We start from the raw sequence: 26212 nt of genomic DNA, 5'->3' as shown, positions 1-26212 counted from the left end.
TAAAACGATTTTTTATTGGGGCACCTGGATGGTGTACTCAGTTGAACTTCAGACTCTTGGTTTTGGCTCAGGTTTGCGCCCAGGGTCTTGAGATCAGCTCAGCATGTAGTCTGCTTAAGACTTTGTCTCCCTCTCCCTCTACTTCTCCAACCCACGCCTACACTCTCTTTCCCTGCTAAAATAAATAAATAAATTTGAAAAATTATTTGAAAATTTGAAAAAATAAAAAAAATTTAGTATCTGCTAAATATATCAAACTTTGTCATTTATCTTAACGATAATCCATACAAGTAGTTTTATTTTTTATTTTATTTTCTAAAGATTTTACTTCTTTCTTTGAGAAAGAGACACATAGTGACAGAGATAGCAAGAGAGAGCACAAGCGGGAAGGAGTGGGAGAAGGAGACTCCCACTGAGCAGGGAGCCAGCCATGGGGCTCCAACCTAGGACCCTGGGATCATGACCTGAACCAAAGGCAGGAGCTTAACTGACTGAGCCACCCAGATGCCCCACAAGTAGTTTTATTTATAATATGTCTCACCAGTGGTGCTTAATGTATGGCAGGCATAATGTAAATTAGCAGAGGGGGATAAAAGTTTGAGAATATACATGACAAAACAGACGACGATAGTCTAATCATACTACTAATAAGTGGGAGAGAAGATTTGAAATTACATCTGTAAGTATCCAAAGAAATATTCACACAAAATCTTCCTTCTAACTTTAATCATTGCCAAAAGAAAATATAAAATCTACATCTATTCCATAACTTTGCTGAATTTTCTCACAAATATAGTTTTCCTGATTTTTTTTTTGCATGAGACAATTATAAATTATAAGCCTATAAAGTTTTGATTCTCCATTAAATACTACGTTGGGAATGTAATAATTGGATTCTCTTTCCTCCCTTGACTATTCCAAGACCAGCTAGCTGTTCTGGTGTTGAAAATTATTCTTTGTTAGCTAAACTTTTTTGCATATAACTTCAATTATGTTATCATTCCAAGTTATTATGGTTTAACCACACTGGGTTTTATATTACTATATTAGTTATAAAAAGGAACATCATTCTGTATGTGAAGTATTTGAGTTACAGAGCACAATACAAAAAAAGGAAAAAAAACTTTTTTTTTTCTTTACAAACTTTCTTGGCACCCAGTTTAAATATAAGGAAGTCGAATTGTGTTGGAGTGCCTCTTTCTCTAGTAAAATGTTTTTTTAGATTATTTATTTATTTATTTGACAGAGAGCAAGAGATCACAAGGAGGCAGAGAGGCAGGCAGAGAGAGGAAGAAGCAGGCTCCCTGCTGAGCAGAGAGCCTGATGTGGGGCTTGATCCCAGGACCCTGAGATCATGACCTGAGCTGAAGGCAGAGGCTTAATCCCCTAGCCACCCAGGCGCCCCATCTAGTAAAATATTTTTTATGGAAGCAATCTCCATGGTTAGATCACATTATATACTTCATACACACACACACACACACACACACACACACGTATGTATATATCTACTAAATAAACAGAAAATAGTTGTACTTGTGTGAAAAGAAAACAGATAAAAGAGAAAAAAATCTTGAATTTTAATCCTGGTTTTAGTAAAAACTTGCTGCGTGATCTTAAGCAAGAACACTCTCTGAGCGTCAGTTTCCTTTTTTATAAGATAGCATTAACTTCTTTTTTTGTTTTTTGTTTTTTTAGGATTTTATTTATTTATTTGACAGACAGAGATCACAAGTAGGCAGAGAGGCAGGTGGTGGGGGGGGGGGTGGGGGAAGCAGGCTCCCTGCCAAGTAGAGAGTCTGATGCTGGGCTCGATCCCAGGACCCTGGGATCATGACCTGAGCGAAAGGCAGAGGCTTAACCCACTGAGCCACCCAGGCGCCCCTAAATGACATTAACTTCTACCTATGTGAAAATGTGAGGTGTCCACCTTAAAAATAAACCTTAATACTAAGAAACCCACCATGTCACTTTAGAAAGAGCACCACCTAACAATTCAGTTTATATTAGTCTTCTAGTTAAGTTAGACACTGCTGAAGAGCTAAAAAAGCAAAGAAGAGGCCAAGGCAGGAAATACCCTTTCCAGATCTTTCTACACCTCATTAAGTGATCATGGGAAGGTTATTTAGATTTTCTCTGTCCAGGTATGTCCTTCTGTAGTATGAGGAAGCTACCAGAATTTCTCTCTCTCTCTTTTTTTTTTTCTTTTAATTCTCCCAAGCCTGGAAAAATGAACCACCTTGAAAGGCTCCAAACACTCTCATCAGTAATTTTACAGTAATTAAAATCAGTTAATAAATTATTTCTCTTTTCCCTTCCTTCCTACCTTCTTCATTTCTCTCTTTCTTTTTCTTTCTCTCTCTCTTCTTTCCTTCCATCCCTCCCTCCCTCTCTCTCTCTCTTTCTTTTACATTTCATTGGCTATAAAGTTTTGGCCTAGAGTAAACAAAATCAACTCAACTCAGTGAGAAATTTAAAAAATCAAATTGGCCATTTTATATTAATAACACAATTTCGACACAATTAATTTGCTGACTTATATGCGAGATTTCCATTTATTTGTTTCCTTCTACCCTACTTTTCTAAAGCCAGAGCTTCCACTAATGGCAGACGCCACTGTTATTCATGCCCTCCATCTTGATCATTTCCATGTACATTGGCCTGATTTAACAACTGCCAGCATCTCTTAGCCTGAGGGCTTTCCCCGCCAGTAAGGCCTGTTTTTCCTTCCCTTTTAGCAGATTGGAAATGCCTAAGAATTAATGGCCCTCCTGTGTAGCCCTCCCCCGAGGCTGTACAAACACCTGAGCCCCCTCTGAGCCACGGGTTCTATACATCTCCCAGAGTTCTCTAGCAGATTAAGGCTCAGTTGCCCTTTCTTGAATGCCTTCCTTCCCTGCCCCACTTTCCCACTTTCCTAGGCTATCTTCTGGGACCTGCCAAAGAAACTCTTTAAACACGAATCTCTGTTTCAGGGTTATTCTCATCCAAAAAGATAAAGATCTTAAGGTTTTATAACACCAGAGGTCACCAGGAGCTCTTCAATACGACCTACTGCCTTGATATAAATCTCAAACATTGCTACCAGGCTCCTATTTCTAAAGCCCAAATATGATTAGGTAATTTCTCTGCTTATTTTTTTTAGGTTGAAATTCGAACTCCTTAGTATGATATAAAAGATCTATGGAAATCTAGTACTTGCCTAATCCTGCAGACTATCTTCCTTTTTTGTCCTGTGGTGAGAGTAGAGGAGACACTGGAGAAGCAACATTTACTGGGCACGTACTATACTAGTACTTGCACTAGTTGCCTGGTATGTGTTATATGGCCGTAGCACAAACCTACAAGGACAAGATGAATAATTTCCATTTTGCAGATGAGGAATTTGTCAGCAAAATAACTGCCTGAACTCAGTCACTCTGCCTCTGACCATCTAAGCCTTTACTGAAATTCAAGTCTAAATGATTCCTAAACCCTTTCCATTCTGTGGTTTCCTCACTCAGGGTGACCACACCCCCTGATTTACCTGGGACAGTGCTTGTTTGCTTGTGTTGACCCAGAGCAATTATGAAAAACACTCCTTTTCACTCTCAAAAGTATTATCCTGGTTTTGTGGGTGAATTATACGGCCCCTCTGGCCATAGTCTAAAACCACCATGCTATCCGCTGTTTCCGGCATGCGCTATACTCACGATTCCATTTCCTGCCATGTGCTGTTCCTTCTGCCTAAAATGTCTTTTCTTTCCCATTTCTCCTGGAAAAATGATGCCTAGAGCTCGGGACCCTGCTCTTCATTGTCGTCTCTGGGTTGTCTTCCCATTATTCTAGCTACAGGCAAGGAGTTTGATGTTCTCCTCTGCGTTTCTCATACCCCATGTTTACCATTATTCTACTACAGTTTTTTGAGTATTTGTCAGTCTTCCTACCAGCCTGTGAATTTCTTAATGTTTGGGCTGTACCTTCATGATCTCTGTATACCCACAGTACCTATAATTTCCCATGGCCCACAAGATGCTTATTAAATATTTGTTGAATGATTGGATAAGTGACATAATAAAATCAGAAAAATCTAGTCACCTGCAGAAATTATTATAAAAAGCAGAAATGGGATCTTTCAAAAGGAGCAGATTTATACTAGCTAGCTCTGACTTACTTTACCTGGAGGCTGCTTAATTCTGAGCAAGTGTTTAGAGAGCCTCTGATCTAGCATCAGCATTCCTACCCAGGCCATCCTATTTCTATCATGTGCCTCAGGCTCCATTTAAGTGGTTAGGAGTCAACCTGTCTGAGTTAGAATCTTTGTTCCTCCATTTCCTACCCAGACTATGTGAAACCTTCAAGTTTCTTTCCCAAGAGAAAGGGTGCCTCCGTGTTAATGGGTCCTGCCTAAGAAAGAGAAGGAGGAAAGTCATTTAGAAAACCTGAGAAGCTGCGCCACAGTGTGTCCAATATACTGACTCTCTAGGCTCCAATGTAAAAGGCTGCACTGATGCTCTCTGCATCAAAACTCATGACCAGCAGGCTATTCTCTAGGATTCTCTAGTCTTCTACTCTAGCCAAAGGAATTATATGCTTGCTAAGAAACAGTTGTGTCAATTCCCAAATTTTTCTAGCACCTATATTTACTAGATTATACAATTTAATTAAATACCACATAAACTAAAAAATAGGCATGTGAAAAGGACAGATGTTTGTATGAAAAGCTAGGAGAGTTAAAGACTTAAGGTAAGTCTCTAAAAAGTGCTGTCAAAGTAGGCTTGTATTTTTAAGTGGATTTTTTAAATTGAAGTATAGTTGACATACAACGTTATATTAACTTCAGGTGTAAAACACAGTGATTTGACTGTTAATACTACACATTACGCAATGTTCATGATGATACATATAGTTATCATCTGTCACCACAGGACGTTATCACAGTATTGTTGCCTATTTCTCTTATGCTGTGCTTTCATCCTCATGACTATTTTATAACTGGAAGTTTGTACCTCTTAATCCCTTCACCTAAACCCTAAACTAAGCTTATTAAGAGAGACAACTCTAAAATATTTGCAAGATGGCAATGTAAAAAGCCCTAAGATTCTGCACTCAGGTTGTTTCTCCCAAGGAAAATCACATATAGAGAATGATCTATGTGGTAATGAGCGACAGACAGTATGGAACTCTAGTTGGCAAATTCATAATCAAAGAAAAGCCCTTGGCTAACAACAACAAAATATTATTTTATGTATATCTTATTATAAACAAAAAATAATTTTTAGGGTTATATATGCAGTCTAACATTCTATGTTATTTAACCACCTTTTTAAATTTATCTACTATAACCAATAATATAATCGACTATAACCAGATAGTTCTGATTACACTGCAGTAAAGAAAACCCTCGAGTCTCAGTGAATAACACCACAAACTTGATTTCTTGCTCATCCTAGGTCTTAGGTCCTGGAAACCTGTCTTCCATGGATGACGGTCTGAAGCACTTACCATATGAAACATGCACTCTCCTAGGTCAACTGAAAAAGGAAGAGAAAACACAGAGTACTGCACAGCTCTTCAGTGCCACCTACAATTGGTACACTTCTCTTCTGTACATTAGCCAAAGCAAGCCACATAACTACATCTAAACTCAAGGATGTGGAAGAGCCTAACGCTCTCATATGCCAGAAGGGGAGGAGGGTGAGAAATACTGGTGAGCAGCAGGGATGTCCACCACACCAACCTACTACTGTACCTAGCATGTGAAATAAGATGCTCTCTGCTTGATGAAATGAACGATTTTAAGGCAGAGAAAGAGATCAGTTTTTCTTTAAATAATTAAAATAAATATTTAAAATTGATAGCTTAGTGATTATATTTTCAAGGCTATTCTTTATTTCTGAGAACGCATAACCAATTAAAGTAATTCTAGAGAAGACTTTAAATAATACTTAAGTCATGAGCCCCCAAAGTTTAATTCAGTCCACACAATTTTATTCTGTCATCAAAATGTAAAATGTATTTCCCTAATCACGCTTTCTGCTTTTATATCTAAAAAGTAAAGAATATTAATACATTAAAAACCTCATACCAAAAAAAAAAAAATCCATATATTATCAGTTGACTGCCAATATGGTGGAATCATTAAAAGACCTAAGATCCAGAAAGTTCAATTTAAAAATATTTTGAATTTCAAAAATGATTTTAAAAATCACCCAATAATAATCCCTAACATTTTTCTTTTCTTCTTCTTCCCTTTCTTCTCCCACTCCCGCTCTCTCTCTTTTTTTTTCTTTTTGCATTATTATCTCATTTTTATTTCATTTCATAGCTACATTTTCAATGTCAATTTTCAGGGCAGCTGCATTTAGTGTAGATATTATATTTCATTTTTCATCTTAAAATACAGTATATCATAGAATTATATCTAACTTTTTAGACTTTTTAAGTACAGTAAATAGTGTTATATTAGTTTCAGGTGTACATTAGAGTGATTCAACAATTCTATATATTACTCAGTGCTCATCATTTATCATGATGAGCACTGAGTAATATACAGAATTTTTTTTTACCCCAAATCAATACAGCTTTTATTGCATCTTTAAAATATCACAAATAAGTCTGAAAAATCATCTGGCATCTTGCTGTTTCTGTAACTGGAAAACTTAGATCTTATTCATCAGCCTGCAGAACTGTTCCTTTTTCAGGAATATAGATGCCATCCAAAAATTTTCTGATATCCTTGTTTTTCACTGTTGTGGCTTCCTGAATCAAAGCAGCTGAGTTTGATACAAGTTAAATGTCATTTCCTCAAGAATTAACTCATCTTTCTGGGCAAGCAACACCTGGCCTCATCTGAACCCTGCGAATATATTTTCACCCAAGAACAAGAGAATCATTCTCTTAAATAACACTGATGGGCAAGTGAGCATACACAGACCTCATCTTGTAATGGAAGCCCAGTGTAACACCCTTGATTGGGTTCTTTACATGACTACAGATAGTGCAAACAGTAGCCAATTCTTTTCTAGTTGCCTGCCATTTTTCAACTCGGAGCCTCTTCTTTTTCTTTCCAAGGAGACTGAGTTCTATGTTGATGTAATTGAAGTTCCATCAGGGTAACTCTGGGGTTCTTCACAGTAACAACAGTTTCCTTAAGAGTGATGCTGGCATTTTTCTGGAATGTTGACAGTCTGAGTGCCAAAAATGGTCTTCATTCTCACAATAGATGTGGCAAAAATGATTTTTACTCTTAATCCCCTTCACCCATTTCACCCATTCCTTCACCCACCTCCCCTCTTGTAACCATCAGTTTGTTCTCTATAGCTGAGTTTGTTTTAGTTTCTCTTTGTCCCTTTCTCCATTTGTTTTGTCTCTTAAATGCCACGTATTGAGTGACATCATATATTTGTCTTTCTCTGACTTATGTCACTTAGCATTATACTCTCTAGATCCATCCATGTGGTTGCAAATGGCAAGATTTCCTTCTTTTTTGTGGTTGAATAGTATTCCATTGTTTCTATGTATTATATCTTTATCCATTAATCTATTGATGGACACTTGGGCTGCTTCCATAATTTGGCTATTATAAGTAATGCTGCAATGAGCATAGGGGTGCATGTATGCTTTTGAATTAGTGGTTTTCTATTCCTTGGGCAAATACCCAGTAGTAGGATTACTGGATTGTAGGGTAGTTCTATTTTTAATTTTTTGAGAAACCTCCATACTGTTTTCCATCTGGCTGTACCAGTTTGCATTCCCACTGACAGTGCATGAGGCTTCCTTTTTCTCCACATCCCTGCCAACCCTTGTCGTTCCTTGTTGTTTGTTTTAGCCATTCTAACTGGTGTAAGGTAACATCTAATTGTGATTTTGACTTGGCATTTTCCTGATGATGAGTGATGTTGAGCATCTTTTCATGTATCTGTTGGCCATCTGGATGTCTTCTTTGGAGAAATGTCTGTTAAGGTCTTGTGCTAACTTTTTAATTGGATTATTTAGTTGTTTGAGTGTTGAGTTTTATAAGTTCTTTATAAATTTTGGATACTAACCCTTTATTGGGTATGTCATTTGCAAATATATTCTCCCATTCAGTATGTTGTCTTTAGTTTTGTGGTTTGTTTCTTTTGCTGTACAGTTTTTTATTTTGATGTAGGCCCAATAGTTTATTCTTGCTTTTATTTCCCTTGCTCCCAGAGACATAACTAGAAAAATGTTGCTATGGCTGATGTCAGGGAAATTACTGCCTATGCTCTGTTCTAGGACTTTTATGATTTCAGGTCTCACATTCAGGTCTTTAATCCATTTTGAGTTCATTTGTGCGTATGGTGAATGAAAATGGGCCAGTTTCCTAGTACCATCTGTTTAAGAGATTATTTTTTTATTATTGCCTACTCTTGCTTCTTTTGTTGAAGATTAATTGTCCATATAATTGTGGGTTTCTGGACTTTCTATCCTGTTTCATTGATCTATGGGTCTATTTTTTTTGTGCCAGTACCACACTGTTTTGATTTCTACAGTTTTGTAGTATAACCTGAAATCTGGAACTGTGTGACGCCTCTAGCTTTGTTTTTCTTTTTCAAGATTGTTTTGGCTGTCCAGGGTGTTTTGTGGTTCCACACAGCAATTTTAGGATTTTTTTTTTCTAGTTCTATGAAAAATGCTATTGGTATTTTGATAGTAATTGCATTAAATCTGTAGATTGCAAAAAAAAATCTGTAGATTGCTTTGGGTAATACACTTTTTTAAATAATATTTGATCTTCCAATCCATGAGCATGGAATATCTTTCCACGTGTTTGTGTCATCTTTGATGTCTTTCAACAATGTCTTAAAGTTTTCAGGGTACAGGTGTTTTATCTCCTTGGATAAGTTTATTGCCAGTCATTTTATTATTTTTGATGCAATTATAAATGGGATTGTTTTCCTAATTTCTCTTTCTGTTGTTCATTATTTGTGAATAGACATGCAATGGATTTCTGTACATTGATTTTATATCCTGTGATTTACTAAGTTCACTTATTAGTTCTAGTAGTTTTTTGATGGAGCCTTCAGGATTTTCTATATATCATGTCATGTCATCCAAAGACATTGAAAGTTATTACTTCTTTCTTACCAATCTGAATGCCTTCTATTCCTTTTTCTTGTCTGATTGCTGTGACTAGGACTCCCAGTACTATGTTGAATAAAAGTGGTGAGTGGACATTCTTGTCCTGTTCCTGATCTTGGGTGGGGGGGAGCTCTGTTTTTCACCAATGTGTAAGATGTTAGCTGTGGGTTTTCCATAAATGGTCTTTATTATGTTGAGGTATGTTCCCTTTAAACCCACTTCGTTGAGCGTTGTTTTTTTTTTTTAAATCATGAATGGATGTTGTACTTTGTCAAACACTTTCTGCGTCTATTGAAATGATCATACGGTTTTCATCCTTTCTCTTATTGATGTGATGTATTGCACTGATTACTTTGCAAATATTGAATCACACTTTTATCCCAGGAATAAATCCCACTTGATCATGGTGAATGATTGTTAAATGTTTTGTTTTGTTTTTGTCCTTGTTTTTGTTTATTTTCAAATGTTTTGTTGGATTCAGTTTGCTAGTATTTTGAGGATTTTTGCAGCTATGTTCATCAGAGATACTGGCCTGCAGTTCTCTTTTATTCATAGTGTCTTTATCTGGTTTTGGTATCAGAGTAATGCAGGCCTCATAGAATGAATTTGGAGGTTTTCCTTCTTCTATTTTGTGGAATAGTTTGAGAAGAATCGATATTAACTTTTCTTTAAATGTTTGGTAGAGGGGCACCTGGGTGGCTCAATGGGTTAAGCCCTTGCCTTCTGCTCAGGTCATGATCTCAGGGTCCTGGGATTGAGCCCCACATCTGGATCACTGCTCAGCAGGGAGTCTGTTTCCCCCTCTCTCTTTCTGCCTGTCTACTTGTGATAGCTCTCTCTCTTTCTGTCAAGTAAATTTTAAAAAATCTTTAAAAATAAATAAATAAGTAAATATTTGGTGGAATTCACCCATGAAGCCATCTGGTCCTAGACTTTTGTTTGTTGGGAGTTTTTGGATTATTGATTTAATTTCATTGGTGGCAACTGGTCTGTTCAAATTTTCTATTTCTTCCTGATTCAATTTTGGGAGGTTATGTGTTTTTAGGAATTTATCCATTTCTTACAGGCTGTCCAATTTTTTAGCATTTAATTTTTCATAGCATTCACTTACAATTCTTTATATTTCTGTGGTGTTGGTTTTTATTTCTCCTCTTCCATTTCCAATTTTATTTGATTCCTCTCTTCTTTTGATGAGTCTGGCTAAAGGTTTATCAATTTTGTTGATTTTTTTCAAAGAGCCAGCTCCTGGTTTCATTAATCTATTCTATTTCTTTTTTTTAAGTGTTGTTAAATTCTGCTACTATTATTGTATTCCTGGTAATTATTTCTTTAGGTTTGTTATTAACTGTTTTAGGTATTTGGGTGCTCCCATCTTGGGTACATAAATACTTAAAATTGTTATATTTTCGTGTTGGATTTTCCCCTTAATGATTATAAAGTGTCCCTCTTTGTCTCTCATTACAGTCTGTTTTTAAAGTCTATTTCAACCAATCCAAGTATTGCTACCCTGGCCTTCTTTTCATACCCATTTGCATGATAAATGTTTCTTCAGCCCCTCACTTTCAACCTGAGTGTGTCTTTAGATGCGAAATGAGTCCCCTGTAGGCAGCATATGTGTCAATCTTGTTTTTTATACATTCTATCACCCTATGTCTTTTGATTAGAGGAGTTAGTCCACTTCCATTCAAAGTAATTATTGATAGATATGTTTTTATTATCATCTTGTTACTTGTTTTATGGTTGTTTTCTCACAATTAGTTGACTTTCTTTAGTAATATACCTGGAATCATTTCTCTTGATTCTTTTGTGTATCTGCTACTGGTTTTTGATTTGTGGTTACTGTTAGGTTTGTATGGAACATCTTCTTATAGCAGTCTATATTAAGTTGATGGTCACTTACGTTTGAGTCCATTCTTTACTCCTTTCCTCATGCTGTTTTAGGAATATGGTGTCATATTTTACATCCTTTCATTTTGTGAGTGCCCTGACAGCTTCAGTCCAACTACCAGGTCACTAAAGAGCTAGGAAATGAAAAGGCGTGTCATTTGTTGGCCATTTTCTTCTCAATACAATGCCTTGCTTACATGATAGACAGCTTATTAGAAAGAGAAATACCTTCACATTTTTTTATTTCTGTCTTTAGAAAGAATAATAAATTATGCTTTTATTTAACTTCTAAAATGTTCATGACTAATCGGCATACTTTTCAATCTGTAATATTTTTTAGGTCATTAGTGAAAACTTATATAAACAAAGTATAAAAAGAGATGAGGTTTAAATAGACCTCATATTTAGAATACTAAAGATAGATCGTCCACCTTTTCTTTTCCTTTAGTGCAAGCAGCACCCAAGTCAGGTATGAGAGGGGGGTACAAGGTATAGATGGAAAGAGCCTCCCAGGTCATTCTGATAACCCTCCCAGCTATGGATCTGTGTGCAGGAAGGAAGTCACAGCACTTAGGGAGAATTCTGCTGGACTGTTTACTAACTCTAACATTACCTGGAGTAAATTTCTTCTTATCCTCAGCATTGTGTGATAAACAATTTCTCTCCTAGTATTATTTTTAAGGTTAAATAAGAGAATAGCCATAAAGAGCATTAATGCTGTTTACATATAAACTGGTTTGAAAGCTCATATGGAGGTCAGTGTAACAAGTTACCATCAAGATCATTAAAAATAATAATCAGCAATTAAATTCAATACTTAAAAATAACAAGTGCAAAACACCTACTGTGTGTTTAGAATTTATACCCACATGTTGACTACTTAATTTCCATTAAGTTAAACTTTCTTCTTATCCTCTTTGCTTATTTTCCTCAAACTTCTAGGAAAGTTGTTTACTTATAGTCACTACCCATTGGTGGGCAATGAAATAAATGTAGTGGGTTCTAACTAGTATTTTTAAATGAAATAAATACAACAGGCCAGATGTGAAACAGTCAAAACACATCACATGATTTCTTAGCAAGAACTGTATACATTCCAATAAAATGGGTCATGACAGGGGCACCTGGGTGGCTCAGTGGATTAAAGCCTCTGCCTTCACCTCAGGTCCTGATCCCAGAGTCCTGGGATCGAGCCCTATTTCAGGCTTTCTGCTTGGTGGGGAGCCTGCTTCCTCCTCCTCTCTCCCTGCCTGCCTCTCTGCCTACTTGTGATCTCTAGCTGTCAAATAAATAAATAAAATCTTAAAAAAAAAAATGGGTCATGACATAAAATGTATTTCTTACTGTGTATTTTTTTAAAGCGTATAAAATACTACTCTAGCACAAGCCCAAATGAAATTTGGTACATTTCCTACTATCAAACAGATCTCACTTTATTTCATCACTTCTCTAATTAAGAATAAAATAGAAAATGTTTTAGCCATCTATCAAGCCAAGTTTTTTGTTAGTAACTTTTATATCATTAAATATTGTTTAGAATGATTCTTACATAGCTGGCATCTCAAGTAAAGCAAGCGTACATGATGTAGAACAAGAATTTGCCTGCAGTTCACCCCAAGTGACTTCTGCTGAGAGGAAGGTCAGTGGTGTTACACACGCAGCCCCATAGCACAGGAGCAGAAGATGAATCCCTTTAGATTTATGCTCCTCAAAGGAGGGACTTGTCTCACTGACATGGCTTTAGAACATCTATATTCCATCAAGGACAGAATATAGCACAAGAGGAGAGAAAACAACTTGTCACAAAGACCAGGGCACAGAGACTCTATGCATGGCAAAGTGAGTCCTGAGGCAATAAAACCTTCCTGGTTGTGCCTTCCCATCTGCGACAGGGCACCAACCTGGGGGCCACACTTTGGGCCAGCAGAGAAACACTGCTCCGAAAGACATGTAAGTAGAGACAGATCACAGAAGTATCATATGATCTTTCCAGATCACTTACATTATTGTCCAGTCATCCACAGTTCTCATTCCAGAGTTTCATCATGGAATCAAAAACTGCCATTTTTGTAACAAGGATTCAAAAAAATGCCATTTTTGTAACAAATCCCTCTACATGGGAAATGGCTCATCCTGCACTGATTCAATCAAAATTCTGACACCCAATATGGACTGAGGGAGATTAGCAGCCTCCTTTCAAATCCTGCCTCAATGAGCCTAACGTCTGCATGGCTGTGCTACCCACTGAGCACACATATAAAGGTGCCACCCGACAAGAAGGCTTTCTGGTTCATCACTGCACCACGGGATGCCATGAAGGCAGTCATAGGCTGTGACAAATTTAATACCCTATTACTTGCGTTTTCTGTACTAGGATTTCATTTGGTGACATCACTGGATAAAACGGAACTTAAAATTTGTGTGACATTTTTGCAGGTGTTGCTTTTCACCAAAAATGTTATTTTACATAGTTTAGCCACAGTGCAGTGCTTTAGGTCTAGAACTAAACCTCGGGAAATCTAATGAGGTTGAAAAGAAAAGTGAAAGTTAACGGCCACGGCTTTAACAAAGGCTCGTCTTCCCTCAGGCTGTAAAGAGTCAGTAACTGAGTTCAGTAACTGAAAATTAAATTAGAGGAAAATGCCACCTCTGCAGCTACTGCTACCTTTAGCATTAACGGTAATATAGAATGGGGTGGGGGAGGGGGTTCTGCTGAATAGAGCCATCAGGAAACTTTCAGTGCCTCGAAATGGTATGGAAATCTGCTCTTACACCGTGTTACAGGATTCCATTGGGTTGTATTTTGCTGTCTATCTTCCTTTTCCCTCATACCCATATTCTTGTGTTTCCTCTTCTCTTCCTTCCGTCATTTTTTTTCTGTTATTCAGTCTTCATGTCCACTTTCCCCTCTCCCCTACCACCTCATTTCTCTTCTCAACAATTTGGTTGTTTTTCCTATCCCCCACCCCCATATTTATATCTATACAAGAATAATTTAACCAATGTCAAGGTTCTTGTGATTGTCCCTGTTCAGAATCTGGGAGAAAACAGCTCAAGACTCTTCAGTGCTGGGAAAGCATAAGGCTTTTTGATTTTATCTGGTAATATCAAATGAACAGGAACCACATTCTGGGGATGGTATTATCAGGTTAAGTGATAAGGGTGAGCAGGAAGAACTCATGGGCAGTGGCCCATATTTTTTAAAAAGGCAGGGGCAGGGGCAAAGACAGGAAAACAAATTAGACCTTATCAGGATCCTTCCCATTCTCCGAATAAGAATCTCTAAAAAACAATCAAGCAAGGTTGTCAATTTGGCCAAAAATCCTCGATGCTTTAGTATAATAAGATAGTACTTCCGCTCCTTTACTTCTAAACAAATTACTAAAAAACCTAACTATATTATACAGCAATAAAAAAATAAAGGCTATTTTATCATAATTTGATTATGCTACAAAGCACTGTGCATAGCAATTCGTGGATCTAATTTTAGTTGTAATAATCTCTTGCCCTGTTATGTAAATGGGAAAAGACTTTCTACAGGCTTCAGATAGAGATAAGCTTCGGATCGAAAGCATGCAAAAGCCATGGTTCAATTACTCTAAAGTGATCTGCATCATATGTTACAGTACATCTCTCCGCCTTTGCACAAAAGCTAGTATCTGCTGCAAATTAACCATCTTTTTCTAAATGCCTACAGATGCCCTCTGAGTTTACGGATTCAAATTAAACCCAAGTCCCACAACTACAAAATAACAGGTGCTTTAAAATTTTCTCAAAATATTTTCTCTTTTCATAACTTTCCTCCAGTTCTTGCCCTTACTTTTCAAGAAAAGACATGTTCAACTGACAGCAAGTACACATGAGCTCTCACTTCTAGTTCTGTGGGCCCCACCATTCTGCAAAAGGACAAACCACCAGAACTGTTCCATTCCACCTATGTCTCTGAAGGCCACAGAGATTCAAGTTCCAGCCCCTGAGCCAACTAATTCTGATCCAACTTTGCACCTCAGAATGCAAGCATCTTGAGAGAATAGAACACTGCACCCATCCTTATCTGCTAGGGCTCTTTGAAATGCAATTTATAATAATCCAAATTTATCTATCCTCAGGAGGGGCAGGGCCTGGGGGACAGTTGGAACCATGCACTGGAACTACATCAGGCTTCCCCTTTCACTGGTCCTTTTCTTTCATCTCCTTATGGTGTAGCTTTATTGATCCTTACTGCAGACATGTTTGCGCACTATGGAAGACATGGTGTGGACCATAATCAACCCTTCTCCCATGGCTTTGCCATGGGAAGGCATGGTAATGCAGGCATAAGATATCCTGGGGGAGGACTCTCTTGGTCCTGCTTGAGTCAGATGCTCTTTTCGCATGGGCATGCCCCCAACCATGATGGGGACAACTGTTTTGCAACTAGCTGTCCTCACTAAGATTAATCCAAGTGGAATTACAACATTCTCTTCCACTGTTTCTTCACTCTTCTATGTTGTAAGGAGTATACAGGTCAAGGATGGGACTATTTGGGGAATTTGTTTTCAATGTAGTCACAAAATAAATTCCTTAACTAGACCCTTGGGTATGTCCTGATAATTCATGGTTACTAGTGGAAGAAACTTTTGATACTATGGGTTCCCAGGATCCTGACTAAAATGAAGTTTGATTTATTGTCCATTATACCGCTACTACTAAGGGTCATTCTCACAAATTATAGCTTCAAGCCTTCACCAAATAGCTCCCAGACCTGTACCTTAGGAGACAACAAAGCCTTCATCGGTACCTCCACATCGAGTCAATCCTCTTGCCAGTCCCAACATTACGTTGCTTCTACTTTCTGTAAGGAGTTCTTGTTTTGTCCACAGAGCGAAACCTCTGCCACACAGCCCTGTTGTAATATCCTGGGTCTCTAATCTGTTGCTCCAATTTTATGCTTAGTTCTCTCTGCTTCAATCCTGGCACCTATGAAGCTAGTACTTAGGTAAGTCCCTCACACTAGGCTTTCCAAGGGTCATCAACAACCTCTGAGTGCCAGTAGCTATGACTGAGTGTCCACTACTTATGGCTGGATCTCTGGGAAGAAGCCTTCATTCCATCACCCTAAATCGCTTCTCTTTGCCACCAGAAGTCATAAAACAGGCCTTGTCCTCTCCCTCTCTCAACACCCTATTCTAGTCACCTGCTGACACACACATTTCTTGCCTATTTGTGGGTCAGCCTCATGTTGACTGCCCAGCTTTTCTAAATGCCTCTGAATAACTACTGCCAGAACTTCTCTTGTGAGCTTATCCTAAGGATGTGTGAGGTTCTCAGTCCTATGCCTTACCAGGCAGGTCCATTTTATCACTGATCAAATTGTTGTGGTTGGTAATTATGAACCTGTGATTTTTTTCATGGAGATACAAAGTCATGCAAAAGCCAAAGCATATCAAGAATAAATTTCACAAATCATAATGTTTCTCTGTTGACAAAATAATTCAACACAGAACTCATGAAAGCCTCATGAAGCAATTAGTGGTGTTGATTAGAATAAGATTTAGAGTTATTATAGAGAGGGACTTCTTTCACCTTCCTTCTTTCCTTCCTGTCTTTTCTTTTCCTTCCTTTTTTCTTTCTTTCTCATTCTGAAACATACGGTTTTGAGCCAGGAATTGTGCTAACGATAGGGGACAGAAGAAAAATTTATATATCTATAATACACATGGAATATATGTATCTATAATATACTGGCCTTTTGAGTTTTTACATCATAGATATTGAGACAAGTGAAAAACAAATAATTATAGCTTCTGAGAGTCTAGAGAAATTAAAGTGCTTGGGGGTGCCTCGGTGGCTCGGTGGATTAAGCCTGTGCCTTCGGCTCAAGTCATGATCTCAGGGTCCTGGGATCAAGCCCCACATCAAGTCCCACATCGAGCCCTGCATCAGGCTCCACCCCCACCGCCCACCCCCCCGCCTGCTGCTCTGTCTACTTGTGATCTCTCTCTCTGTGTCAAATAAATAAATAAAATATTTTTTAAAAAAGAAATTAAAGTGCTTGATTTTGACTAGAAATGTTAGGGAAGACATTTTAAGAAACTGACTTGAGTTGACTTTTTGAAGAATGATTAGGATGAATTCAGCAGACAGCTAAGGTACGAAAAGGGCTTTCTTTTGGAAAAAAATGGCAGAGACACAAGGTAAATGGGGTACATTTAAGGAACTGCAGAGAGCTCCATTTTGCTGGCACCTAGAATTGGTCCAGGAGCAGATGTAAAGTAATGAGTCTGAAAAAGTAGAAAGCTCTACACTCATAAGGTCTTTGAAAGTCATGCTACGAAGTCAAGACTTTATCCTGCAGCAGATGAGGAGTTACTGGTAGATTTTAATCAGTGGAGTGACAAGAATTTGTCTTGTGCTGAAGGGGAGGTTATATAGAAGAGAGGAAGGGGAACAGTTACAAAATTTCTAGAAAAGTTCAAAGTTCTGAAAACCTAAAATAAGGAGGTTGTAAAATAAACAGAAAGGCAAGTAGAACGGACATAAAGATCTTCAAGGATAAAGGCTCTGTCATTTCTATAAAGGTGGGACAATTCAGAAGTCATTTTAGTCCCCAAGATTCTTATGGCTGAGGCTATAGTGCCTGCCTTACCTTTACCCTCTACCAAACCCACTTCCTTCCCCTTCCTTCCAGATGTTGATTTGAAGCAGAATCTGCATCCCAGAAACTAACCTGTAGCACAGAATGAGTCAAGGGGGAGGTAGAAACAACTAAACTTAGAGGCCAGTTAGATGTGGGGTTGAAGGAAATGAAAGAATCTCAGAGAACTCCAAGAATTCAAGTTGGTGCTGGGTGGAATATGGTAAAGCCAACTCACATGGATTACATCAAAAGATAATAAGACTTTAGGTTCTTCACAAAGATCATATTGACATTTTTGTAAAATTTATTCATTATACATTTGACTAGCAGAGGACGGGTGAGAATGAGGCTGAAGAGAAAAACTTTAGGGCCACAAAACACAAGCAATAGCTACAGGAACAGATGAGTTTGAGAAGAATACGTACAATAAGTTAAGAAAATGAAGGGAAACAGATTTATAAACAGGTCTGAATTCTTCAGTCATTCCAGCTGCAGCTCAATCTCCAAGTAACTATAATGATGGTTGTTCACTTTTTCTTGATGATATTCTTATTTGATGTGACCATCTTTATTGGAATATAAAGTTATTAAAGGAAGGGACTGATTTTATTTATATTTTTAACCCAAAATACCTTAAATGAAATAGGGTCTATTATTGAATGGATATGGTACAAATATTAAAATGGAGTATCACCTAACTGAAAGTTGGAGCCTTCAATGCCCTCTGGGCTGAAGATGGTCGCTTTGAAGACTTCCAGGCCTGTGTGATACCCATTTCACTGCTCAATCTGTTTTAGCATTTCTTATATCAAAATATCAGGTAATGGTAGAATTTTGTGCCAAATTTCTGCTTAATGTCCAGTGACTGCCTTTATTTTATTCTGGCTCTTTAGAAAGTCTTCTTTTCATTTTGTGTGTATCTTCCATTTCAAAGTCATCAGCATACAGCAGTCCCAAATGACTCTCTCAACAACTTTCAAGGATTCTCACAGCCAGAAGAACCTCTCAGAGGATCAGAAGCACAGCTAATACCAGCTTACAGATTCCTTATTACATCCTTACACATGAATAAAACAAGCTAGACCTATTATACAGCTGTTTTCTCTCCATTAGTGACTGGGAACTGATCTAAAAAAAATCATGTAAACCCAACACTCTACCTTACCTTCTCTTGGCAGCTAAATTAGTCAAGTTACAGCAACTATACCATTCTCTTGCCCAAGACACCCTCACAATTCTAGGACTACATAGTGGGCAAAATTAGAATGTAGTCAATCCACAGTATCCCTGACAAGTACCGGGCAAGAGCAATTCAAAGTATAGACTAGTTGTTTCAGTCAGGAGATTAACTGGCTTATCTCAACCCCAAGGGCAACCTTTGGCTCACATCCAGGAAGTCAGCAGTTTTCAGGTTAGCCCTAGTCTGATCAAGCCATCAGCTGCTTGCCTAATCCCAGAATCATAGAATCATAGACCCAGACTTTTTCCACACAATTTAGGGTCTGAGCTGGCTATTTCTTTAAGGTTTAGCATGCCATCTTTTGAATTTTTTTCCCCCAACTAAATACTATCTGGAAATTTCATTAAAATAATGTGTTCTTTGGTAACACTACAGCAATTCTTTACCTAGAAAGGAAACTATACAAATAAATTAATGTTAAAATGTCATAATTAATATAAATATCAATAATATTAATACTACTGTGCTATTAATTTTATCTTAATAATAATTAATATAAATAATAACATATTATAATTTACATATAATATCTTCTGGATATGACCTTAGGAGCACTGCTTACAAAGTTTAACTGACTATACAGATGCCTGGGTGGCTCAGTCGGTTAAGCCTCTCTGCCTTTCGCTCAGGTCATGAGCCCAGGGTCCTGGGATCGAGCCCCGCACTGGGCTCTCTGCTTGGCAGGGAGCCTGCTTCCCCCTCTATCTTTCTGCCTGCCTTTCTGCCTACTTGTGGTCTCTGTCTGTCAAATAAATAAATAAAATCTTTTTTAAAAAAAGAGTTTACTTAAATTATTTTGTTTAACTGATAAATATTAGTTTGTTAATACTACCTTGGTGACAGTTATTATTTATATCCCTACTTTAGAGGGAGAAAAAAGAATTTAGAACTTAGAAAGCCTAGATAACTTGCCCAAAGTCACAAAGTAGCAAATGTGAAATTGTACCTCAAGTCTGCCCAGCTCCAGAATACAGGCTCTTAACCATGGTATTTAATATTGCTAATATCCAATATTGCTAAATTCAAAAATTTGTAAAATTATATACAATGCTTCTTTTTTAAAACAGAATGAAACCTATAAAACATTCATCAAATTGTAATGCTACTTTATAGGACTTTTATTGAGACTAGCTAAGGGTCTTTATGGACTCAAAAACTGAAAACTAACCACTGCAATTAGTTGTTCAGAATAAAAGCCAGGCTTGAAAGTCCTCCTTTGCATTGAATTTCAAATGTTCCACTTTGAATGAAACAGATGTTGAACTTTAGATTAGTTCAATCTGCATTAGGTTTATCCTGTGCACACAGTAAGATAGTACTAACATGGGCACTTGCGCTACTTTCTCTTTAGGGACACCTTTCCCCAGACCAGCTTCATCTGCAATTTAAAAGAGGTCTTTTCAAAGAAACAGAGGATTTTACTTAAAAGCACAAGAATTAGTCTAGTGGGTCTGAACTATGGTCCATCCAATATTCTGTCTCTTCTAGGAGCATACAGGGGAATGTCATGTGATAGTGGTCTTCTATCATGTGAAACTCAAAAGGTTAGGGATACACCCGGAGATTTCTTGATATTTTTCTGACATGTGTGAATTCAGATTAACCTTTCTGGAAGCCTGTATTTTAGGTTTTCATGATATAAAATTTCTATGTAACCACTACCTTTTGAGTAAACTAACATAGGAAACATCTTTGATTTGTGGATCCCAGATTCTCTCACATGAGTTCAGTTGACTCCTGTTCTCCCTTTAAGGCTAGTCAAACCTATCCCAGTCTATCATAGATTTAGTTGTTTACTGAACTATTCACTATTAAAAGGGAAGTTAGCAAGTGTTAGGTGTTAAAGACAGATGAACACCAAACTGAGAGGCATAATCAGAAGGACAGAGTAGAAACTTAAAAAGGATTAGCTCTGGAAGTCAGCAGTTATTGGAAGTATTTTATGTAGTGTGCAGTGCCTCTCCAAATGACTGAGCATAGTGTGGAGAAGTACATCAACAGGCTGGTGTGCTCCTAAATTCCCAAAGAAATCTATCATTTGTTCTCTGAGCATAAAACAGAGACATTCATATACAGGTAGAAAATGGGAACACATCACTATGCCCAGAAACTTAGGCACCTTCTCAAAATAATCAGGAAAGAAGGTGTACAGGTGTTAACTTTATCAGACTTAAACCTATCTGGTTCCAGCTTTAAGAGTTTCCACCTATTCTCACCTATTTCTCTGGATTCAATGTACAGTCTATATTTACTTTATATCCTTTATGACTGCGCGAGCTTCAGCCATATAACCCCTTAGCCTTTGCCTCTCCAGTCTGTAAAAAACACTGTTTTAGTCTCTCCTCATTTTTTTTAAAGATTTTATTTATTTATTTGACAGACAAAGATCACAAGTAGGCAGAGAGGCAGGCAGAGAGAGAGGAAGGGAAGCGGCTCCCTGCCTAGCAGAGAGCCTGATGCCGGGCTTGATCCCAGGACTGGGGGATCATGACCTGAGCTGAAGGCAGAGGCTTAAACCACTGAGCCACCGAGGCACCCGCATTTCTTTGTTCTTTCCATTACAATCTGAATTGGAAATTGGGATCATTTAAAAATTTTCATGTTGAATAAATTTTCTTAGTAGGTTCTAACCAGTGTTGGGAATATGAGGAAGTCCAGGGGGAACTGAGTTCCTTCCCTCAACCTACAAATCAATACACTATTGCATTGGTTCTGCCTAAACAATCCAAGTCTAAATTCTTTAGGCTTCCCTCCAGAAATTTCTGTTTTTAGGCCTTGTCTCACCTCTATGCTAACCCCCTGGGGCTTGAGACAAATACCAAAAGCAGTCCTATAGACAATAACATTTCCAACACTGCATGATGATACTGAGGTGGAACCTGTGAATTTTCACTTGTCCAGGCACACAGCTCTAGGGGTCATTTTTAGATGGGTATCATAACTCTTGAATAATCCCAGGCTATTCTCCAGATTGCAGCAGCATCTTCCTATCTAATCTACACATCTTATCTGCACTCCCCTTCTACAAACCTCTCAAATACTCCATTAATATTTAATTATTTTAAAGATACATTCACTTTTTTACCAGCCCACTTGTATATATAACCTACTATAAGATTTACATTTATAATAGTATTTCAATGTGTTCAAATTTGTGATATAATCTGTTGTATTTTGTTCATATTAACCTTTTTATTGTTAACATTGTGATGTGGCAGAGACTGGTTGACTGCTCCTTAAACACACCTCACCTTTTTGGGGCATGGACTTTTGGACTCCATTCCTGATCTTGCCTTGCATTTAGATGCAACCATGTTGATGGAGTTCTAGCTGGTGAAATGTGTTTGGTGGATTGCCCTTCCAGATAAGGCCCACGGTAATCTTTCAAGTACCTTCTTCCATGTTTTTTTCGCTATGCTGCGTTTATATAAATAAACAAGACATCCTCAAAAGTCCTATCTTGAGAATGGAGGAGTCCAAGAGATGAAAGGTGTCCGGATCCCTGAGTAACCTACCCTATCAAGAGGAAAACCTATTTTTAACTTACATGAGTAAGAAGTAAATGTCTACATAGTGTATGAACCATCATATATTTAGACTACATTACATATTTTATATGAATTTTAGATTGAGTGTCTTTTGGCATGATTAAACAAAGTTTTGTTCAGTTTCTGAGTAAATATTTAATAAAAATAAGTGTTATGATAAAAAGTATAATTAATATTTATTTATTAGTATTTATTCATTGGCAATGACCAACCAGTGATTGCTCTAGGCACTTCACATACCCTAGCATGTTTAATTCCCTTGCTACCCTTTCAATTAGACACAACCAGTGTGCTCTCCAGGATGAGCAAACCAATGACCAAAAGAATTGTTACCCAAAGTTACCAAAGTGGCGAGCTGAGATCGCTACCTCTTTGTCTAGCTTCTAACCTATATTCTCCCTCACTACACCATGATCTTTTTCCCCAAGTTTTTTTTTTTTTCCTTCTTCACTTAAGGTCCCAAATTATGCCATGTCCTTAAAATGAAAAGATTCCATAAAGTATTTCTTGAGTCATGAGCAAGGAGAAGGAGGAGGGGAAGAAAGTAGAAAAGGGGGAAGAGGAGGAAGGGGAAGAGGAGGAGGGGGAAATATACTTTTACATCTGTGCTTGCTTTTCCACTGGTCAGGACAACAATTTGCGGAAAACTACACTAACCAATTCCATGATGGAGTCCTCAGAATTAGTAATTAAAATGAGTCTATCATAAACGTTATTGACAACCCAAAAAGTACATAACATTATCCTAGAAAAGAATAAAAGATGGGTTAGAGCACTGATTATTCACTACATCTACCATGATTTTGCTAAAAATAAATAAAAAATAATTACTAAGGTAACATTTGCAGTTGTGTGACATATCTGAAGCATTACAAAACCTCTCTGGTCTCCACAAAGATTCTCTGGAGTTTCTTTCTTTTTTTTTTTTTTTTTTAAAGATTTTATTTATTTATTTGACAGAGAGAGAGAGAGATCACAAGTAGGCAGAGAGGCAGGCAGAGAGAGAGAGGAGGAAGCAGGCTCCCTGTTGAACAGAGAACCCGATGTGGGGCTCAATCCCAGGACCCTGGGATCATGACCTGAGCTGAAGGCAGAGGCTTTAACACACTGAGCCACCCAGGCGCCCCTTGAGTTTCTCTTTAAAGGATGTAACACATTTCTGCTGGATAGAAAAAATCAGTTTGAAGTGTGATTTTTAACTTTTGTTACAGCTTTGGTGCAATGAATAGTCAAAACAATTATTTTTAGTGATCTGGAATAATCATTTTATATTCAATATTACTCCCAACTCCTTTTTTTAAAGGATTAGTTTTCAAAGAACATCCTCCCTTAACTACTTGGTGTTTTTTTTTCCTCTTCAATTATCACTAAGAATAGAAATAATCATAGCAGAAACAGTCTAAATTTTCTACTGCACAACTGTAAGCCGAGTTGACTTCTCTTGCACAAGTAACATTTTGTTTTGGGAATCTAAAATCTTGCAACTTTTATCCTGGAAAGTTCCAGGAAAATGAAAAATCTTAATCATTAGTAGCAAGTAGGGGGTTGAAAGAGTTCTGAAATATAAGTACAAAGATGTTTGGCCATTCCAGGTAACACGTGGGACTGCAGTATTTCTTGGCCAGAGGTCATCTATTTTTTAGAATGCCATTCCCTACTTTGTAAGAAACTGATAAATCTTGAGGGTGTCCTATTAAAGTGTAAAGAGGATAGAGTCAATCTTTTTGGTATTTCTTTTATAAACTATATAACGGTTTAAAAAGTAATCCTACACCTATAATTGAGTATTCTTTAGAAAATGAAAAACCCCCTCTCACTTACACATTTAATCCTCCCTCAATACATAAACAAATCTGCAGTTTTCCTAGCTAACTGATTGAAGGTGGTCGTGCAAAATAACAGTATTCATGCCCAATCAAGATAGTTCCATACTCTCTCAGAAAACTGAAGTATCTCACCAAAATTACTGGGCATGAAAAATTTTACAAATTTTATTGGTGGGTATTAAGGTGAGCTAGGCAACATCATCAATATACATGAAATTCTTTCTAGATGTTTGCATCTCTTACTCATCTTTCAGTGTTGCAACTGTATCTCTGACTCCTTCTCTGTGGGTGTGTGACACAAAAGCTTGTCTAAATTTAATCAGATGGCAAGGTTACTTGTCTGGGGAGCACCCTTAATACAAAGAATAAGAACCCAAGGACAGAAAAATCTACATTCCAGACTATAGTGTTGTGGTTTGTCTCTACAACATTGATTCCTTACATTCTTATTGGAATATTTTCCCCTCTTCTCCTCTGGTTCCATGTGGCCTAGGAGTTTTGCCACTCTGATTCTGTGACTAGGGCCCATAGCCCAGGTGCAGCCAAGGATTTCCCTACCCAAGAGGCACCTGGGTGGCATAGCTGGTTCAGTGTCCAGATCTTGGTTTTGGCTCAGGCCATGATCTCAGGGGGGTAAGATGGAACCCTAGGTCAGGCTGTGGGCTCAGCACAGAATCTGCTCCAGATCTTCTCCTTCTCCCTCTTCTCCACTGTCCCTCTCCCCACGTGTGCTCTATCCCCCCCTCAACTAAATAAACTTTAAAAATCTTTAAAAAAAATTTCCCTAACTACAATGTTGATTCAGTAATAGACATCAGAATTAAGCCAAAGGCTAAGAGTCTGAAAGGAAATAGGGTACACACCACTTATGAATACAGCTAAGAGAGAATAAAACCTAAGGAAAGAGAAATAGGATCTTAATGAGATCTTTTTGATCCTCATATCCAGTTATATCTGCAGCCACAGAATAATTCTGGAATTTTGTATCATGTGACTCAGGCTCAAGGCAGGTTTTCCATCCCATCACATGCTACCTAAATGATCTTAACTAACTCCTTTCTATAGCCTTTGTTTATTTCCTTAATGTTTTTAAACAACAGCAAAGGAAAAATTTAAATGGCCTCCCTCTATCGAATGCAAATTATCAGAACAACAACAATACTAAATCTACTAGGTTTTCCATACCTGAAATGATTTCTGTCAATCCTTCAGGCTAGCAATTGCGTGGTTGGTGGCTTCCCATAGGTTAAAGGCCCTTTCCACCAGATCATGCTGGGTAGGGGACAGGCAGAACATTCTCAAGACATCACTCATTCAAGCTGGCAATTAATACAGTTTAAAATGTGGTGTTACTGATCCCACATATGCTGAAAATGTTAGCACTTCCACCTTCAAACCACTACTCTTAACTTGGTAATGAGATACTAAAACAAACAAAAAAAAGAAATGCAACAAAAATGTGACATAAACACAAGAGATAACCACTCAGCTTATGTACAAAGATGTAGTCAAATTCCATGTGATATACTATTTGTAGAAAAAATTTTGAAAGTATGTAATTTTTTTCAAATTCTTGATTAAAAGTTATTTTCCTCTTTGAAAATGAAAATTGGTTTTATGTTCTTCTACTTGTCAAAGCCATTTAAGTAGATCAGGTTAGAGGTCCTAATTACAAGTTGTTGGCAGCCTGTGTTTATTCTGAGATACAGTCTGACAGGTTATACTGTTTGTTTGTTTTAATTTAAAGATAATTTACTACCCATAAAAGGTAAAAGATTAATGGTCCTAGAAATTGAAATCAGTTCCCTACTCACCAAGTACAGAGTGTCTAAGGAAGTCTAGGTTTCTATACCAATTTGTGTCACAGGTGAAAATGTATTTTATATCCACAATAATTCAATCCTTGAGCTTTTCTCTTGAGATTGCCCACAAGGGTGCTAATTGCATTGGCGACTTTTGTTACACACATTAACAATTACTCTTAGTTCTCAACATCACTTTGTATAAT

The 26212-nt window shown here is 37.5% G+C and overlaps 1 pseudogene; it reads right to left on the bottom strand.

The window, feature by feature from the left end:
- Positions 1-6569: 6569 nt before the first annotated feature.
- Positions 6570-7193, bottom strand: LOC116585584 (annotated as a pseudogene).
- Positions 7194-26212: the final 19019 nt, after the last annotated feature.

Source organism: Mustela erminea, chromosome 3 (genome assembly GCF_009829155.1).
Source record: "Mustela erminea isolate mMusErm1 chromosome 3, mMusErm1.Pri, whole genome shotgun sequence".
Classification (NCBI taxonomy): Eukaryota; Metazoa; Chordata; class Mammalia; order Carnivora; family Mustelidae; genus Mustela; species Mustela erminea.
This window is presented reverse-complemented; position numbering and strand designations above follow the sequence as displayed.